This window comes from Pinus tabuliformis, chromosome 3_1 (assembly GCF_031772625.1).
Source record: "Pinus tabuliformis cultivar Carrire ecotype Pingquan chromosome 3_1, CPIR1, whole genome shotgun sequence".
Taxonomy (NCBI): Eukaryota; Viridiplantae; Streptophyta; class Pinopsida; order Pinales; family Pinaceae; genus Pinus; species Pinus tabuliformis.
The window spans coordinates 121156001-121161548 of NC_142301.1; the positions used below are offsets into that span (position 1 = coordinate 121156001).

A 5548-nucleotide genomic window follows, 5' to 3' on the forward strand; every position below is an offset into this window, starting at 1 on the left:
GATTTCACTCACACGATCAAATAAAATAATTCAATTATATATAATTAAATTTATCCCATTAATTAATAAAAAAATTAACTTATTATTATACTTTAAATCACACACATCCAACATGAAATGAATATATCCATAAATATTCCAATATAATATTTAATTTAGTGTTGTTATTCTTTAAACTACATCTAGCCTAATATGCCATCTTTTCTATATAACCATGGTGGATGTAACTTCACTGCACTGATTCTCGCTTGCTTTGAGGTGTATTGATGCAATTTATAAAATGAAGTGCTAAACAGCTATGTTGATGCAATTTATAAAATGAAGTGCTAAACAGCTATGTTGAGGTGACAACAGAAACTTGAAATTTAGTGAAGTGGAATGTTATTTTAGTCATAAAGGTATTTGACCTAACTGTAGAAATTTTCCATGTGCATTGGAGAATATGAAAAAGCTATAATGGGGTAACGATCAGGCATAGAATTTGAAATTCCAACCCATAGGTTCTCATCAGAACGAAAGCTATATGACCCAACAGGTAAAGTCTTTCAACTGTGCTGTGGAGAATATTTTGGACTAGATTGGGATACAGCTGATCCTCATAGATATGGGATTATTTTTTCTAGTTGCACTGTGTATTTGCAGTCCGTCATTCACAGATGCAAGTTTTCAGTTTTCATTTCTGACAGCACCCGTAATGAGATTAGGGTTTTTGGGTGATGAACCATGGAAAAAAATGGCAGCAGGTCAGTTTCCTCTTTTCAGAAGATAATATCAGTGTCTTTGGTGCTCCGAATGCTTGTTCAGATGCCTCTGTCTCCTCCTCCTGCCATTGCTAAAGCTAATACCGATACCAACGCTCCTCTTCCAACAGTCGAAACGCAAGAAGTCGATATAACATCGCATAACCTCCAAAACCCTCCATCCCCTCCTCATGCCCCGATTTCGTCATATTCTGGTGTTCCAATAACTGTAGCGCAAGGCGGCTTTTCCAAATCTTCAATTGCTGGTAACGATAATAATGTTGCCTATGATGGTCAGCTTCAGCCTTCAGAGGATGCCTTCCTCATCTTCCGTTTTGAGGGAAGGGACGAAAGATATGATAATGAAAGGATCAGAATTGATAGTGGAAGCCTCCTCTATCATGCGCTTCTTTCAAATTGATTCTTCCAAATTTATCAGGTGAGCATTACATTATCAAAACCCTGATCTATTGTATGTTTGTTTCTTGTTTTGTTAAGGTATATCTTTTTTAATGCTTGTTTTTTTTTTCCACCCATAGTATTTTCCAGCACTGTCATTATATTAGATTAACATTATATAAAGAGGGAAACATTTCTTACCAAGGGTTATAACTTTTCCCGCAACAATGAATATTATTTTCTTTCTGTCCGAACTTCTGATTCGTTAAGCACAGAAAAATGTCCAAGTCAAAATGAGTTTATGATCATTTTTTTCATATTATTTACCATTTTATTTTATTAGCGTTACATATGAGTCAAACCTCTCTTCCATCCCTGAAATTCTCCATGACATTCCGTTGTCTAGAATTCTTTGTCCTTTTAAATTTATGTAAAAAATGTTTTGCGTAGAGACTCATTTGAACAAATTTTCCTGATGTGTAGATCTCGTTGCCTTAAGCAAATTTATATCAACAACATTTTGCATAGGGATCTGCTTGAACAACTCTTGCCGAAAAATATGAAGAAGGCAAAAAAGTTGCGGCTCCTAATCTCTGGCCGTGACAAACATGTGCATGTTTTATTTGCTATGAAATGCCTTCATGATACAGAAGCTATGGATCTTTCAATGAATGAATTGTATTATAAGACAGATGGCACAGAGGAGCAAATGAATTTTAGCCACATTTAACAAGATATTCCAGATATGTGGTGGAATTCCAAGACATTCCACTGTCCCAACAACATTTATGGGTTGTAATGAAGACAAACAAAAGAATTACGATATAGTGATGGAAGAGAAAGACAGATGGAATGCTATCTTTTTGAGGTTATGAAAGATCCATTTCTGGACATTTGCTCGGTTGTGGAAGAGTCTGAATTGAATATGTTAGAAAAAAGAGCACTTGTCACCAAAGACACAAACACTACAGCAAGGGTTTATGAAAATCGGTTGTGAAAATGTGAAGGGAATGATGTTCAAAGCGACAGGTGCAAGTCAAATTGAAGAGTTTTGTATATCTTAATTCTCATGATTGATTTAACAATTGGCATGGGGACATTCAAGGGATCAAAGGCATTTGGTTAAGCGAAAATAACGATCCATTGTATATGCCCATGTATATATCCATGAAAATTGTTCATTGAGAGTTCTTCAACTTGGAAATTTGACAAAAGTGGAGGGAACATGTAATAAACATATTTAAGTTTTTTTCCAATAGCGCAGTATCCCTATTTTCCCTTATGGTTAAGGAGTTGAGATACTTGAGTTTAATGTGTCCAAGTTAAAGGACTTGGAATACATAAAGTCATGAGAGGGTACGAACCTGTGAAAATCAATTTAAGAAGCAAGTCTCTTTCGCATATGTGGTCTTTTGTTCTTTAGCTAAATGTTTCCAGAATTTTGATTCCGGTATGTTAATGTTTTATTAGTTTTAATGATTTGATTATAATTTTTACTTGTAAATTGCATAATTTGCAAATGCTTTCGAATCTGTAAGACGTGGAATTAGATGAAAAATTACTCTTCCATGTCTTTAAAATCTCTTCCAATGATCTTATGCTGCTTCAGAATTTGCTTATTTGTTAGTAATGAGAATGATCCACTTTGTGGAATAAAAAGTCTGTCCGAAGAACTCTTTTATATATACATCGGTATATTGGTTGAGGATTCAATCTACAATGCAATTGATTCCATGAACTACCAAGATCAATTTTAAAGCTTCAGTTTTTAAGAGTATTGAAAATGAATTACTATTCGAGTTTGAGGCAATTGTCAAAGATATTGAATCATTGAGATCTTTGCAAGAACGCATTTTTTAATAGAGAAGACTACCAGGATCGATTTCAAAGCTCACATAATATTAGTCCTGAGAATTGATCACTGTTCCAATTTGAGTTTGGGGCAGTTGTCAAAAGATTTTAATTCACATTAGTCTTTTGCTTTGTTGAAGTTGGATTCCAGGGTCTTGATCTACTTCCAAATGTAATGTCAAGTGCTGTCATATATCAATCCACTATTTAGTGGTGCGCCATCTAACAACTGGTTGGACATACCTTTTGTCTTTTCTCTTGGATTGGGTACCATGGGTTGGACATATCTTTCTCCTGCGTTTCTTGGTACTTGTCTGACTGAACCAAGCACAGCTGGAGCAGGAACTTTGTGAAGAAAGTAACGAGGGGGCGTTAGATGCCCCATTTCACCGAGTTAGCAGATATTTTTGTATTAACTGCAACAGAGGCTTTGGGCTTTTGTACAATGAGAATATTAGTGCCTCTTTCTCGAGTTCAGGTGCGGAAATTCTAGTACTAATCCGCTGTAAACGAATCGGAAATTAATTTTACCAAATTGTTTAATCATTAATCAATGACTCCAAAGAGAACCCCATCCACATATAAAAGTTCTGGAGGTCTTAACACCGCAATGACTCCAAAGATCCCCTTCCACATATAAAAGCTCTGGAGGTATTAACACTGTAAACATTGAATTAAAAAAAATCAATGACATTATTTATAAAAACACAAAAGGATTAATGATGTGGATCTTTTGCATCTGGTTTAAGTCCTCTTTATTGCAAGTCAACATTTTTTAATTACTTCTATAACAAATAAAAAATATTTAATGATGGGATATCTTGCGTATAGTTTAAGTTGAACGTCTCTGAACATTCTGTTTCTTTATAATATTAAAAAAATGCATGACTTTGGATCCCTGTTTACATATATGTTAGGTTTTGAGGTCGAAACTCCTTAAACAGGATTGAAAATGAGAGTTTACATATATTAAGCTTCGAGTTTTCAGCTTTTAAGCAGGGATTAAAAACGGAACAGATTTTATGTAAATATAAAAAGCTCATCTGGATATCTTGCATCTGCTTCAAGTATTTGCTATGGCAGTTTTGATATTTTGTTTATATATATAGACACACATTCTGAAAAACATAATTATTTTATTGAAATAAATAAATTTCTATTTCATAAAGGTTAAATTGCATTTCAAACATCTTGTTGAGACTTTGCAGTAGATCTACCTTTTAATGTATCATTGATCACATCGAATGTATATTAAAAAGTTCAAAATTATATCATCATAGTTTTCTTGAAAGTGAACCAAAAGCAGACATACATGTTTCATCTAGGTTTACAACAAAATCCACTGATTATTAGAAAAGTCCACTATTACAGTCTTCCCAATTTAATCAAAGTAAACAAATACTGTAGTGTGTAGACTATCAACTTGGTAGAAATTGACTGAAGGAAAGGAGAATGCACATGCTCATAAATAATCCAATTCCCATGTGCCAATAGGACATCATCCTTAGACGGTCCATCTGCAACTTGGTCTCTTCCTATATACATGGTGAAAAGAGACCCATGGGACAAATCTAGAATTTCATTTAACACATGCTATAAGATGAAATTTCTAGTAGTGAACGCTTTCACCTATTTAATAACTAGAAGTTGGTCTCCAAACACTTGCAATATGTTAGCACCTTTTTCAACAGCCAACAAAAGGGTAAACCACAAGGCCATTCACTTGGCAATACTGTTAATTCCATGTACCAGCCCTATTTCAAAAAAAAATCATCTCTTAGTTAGGACCCACCAGCTCCACAAGTTCAGGGGTACTCTTGTGATGCACCATCAAAGTGGACCTAGGCACGAGGTTCATCAATTTCTCTTGGGCAATCTGCCTTCTAGCTTTATTCTACCTTTATTCTTACTCTACCGCTTTAAAGAAGGCTGAAAGATGAAACCTTGAGTAGCACAATGAAGCAGAGGAGTGAATTTATGCACAAAAGAACTATAATTTCTTGGTTTTTAGACTAGCCATGATACTATTACAAGAAGTGCTTTAAACCTCGCAGCAATGATCACTGAAGCTCCTCCCAGGAACAAGTATCATCCACGAATTGCGAATGATTGATGTTCTTTGTTTCTCTGACAAACCTTATTCATGGAAGCGATTCTCTTCTCCTTTCATAATGTAGTTTCCCGTTGAGTGAATTTGCCATTAAAATATATAGAATGGGAGATAAAAGACAACCTTGCCTCAATCCCTTGGAGAATTCAAAGAAACCAGCAGACTGCCCGTTCACCAATGGAGAGGTCCATGGCCTTGAGATGCAAGTAGAAATCCATTTTATCACCCGCTCCCCAAAGCTAGAATTTCTCAAAACCTCAAATAAGAATTGATGGTTAACTAAGACATTTGCTATGCCTAATTTGATATTCATTTGTTTTCCCCTCCTTGCTTTACTGCACTAATATGATATTGTCAACAATCTGCCCGAGAGTCACAAATTTTTGGTTTTCAGTGATCAATTTAGGAAGCAAAGGTCCATGGGCTTGAGATGCAAGTAGAAATCCAT

General features: G+C 35.0%; 1 pseudogene across 1 annotated transcript; it reads left to right on the forward strand.

Moving 5' to 3' along the window:
- The first annotated feature begins 327 nt into the window (after window positions 1–327).
- On the forward strand, window positions 328–2370 carry LOC149186061 (uncharacterized; annotated as a pseudogene). Its single transcript, XR_016256105.1, has 2 exons — window positions 328–1179; window positions 1623–2370. The product of XR_016256105.1 is annotated as an uncharacterized LOC149186061 (transcript).
- Window positions 2371–5548: the final 3178 nt, after the last annotated feature.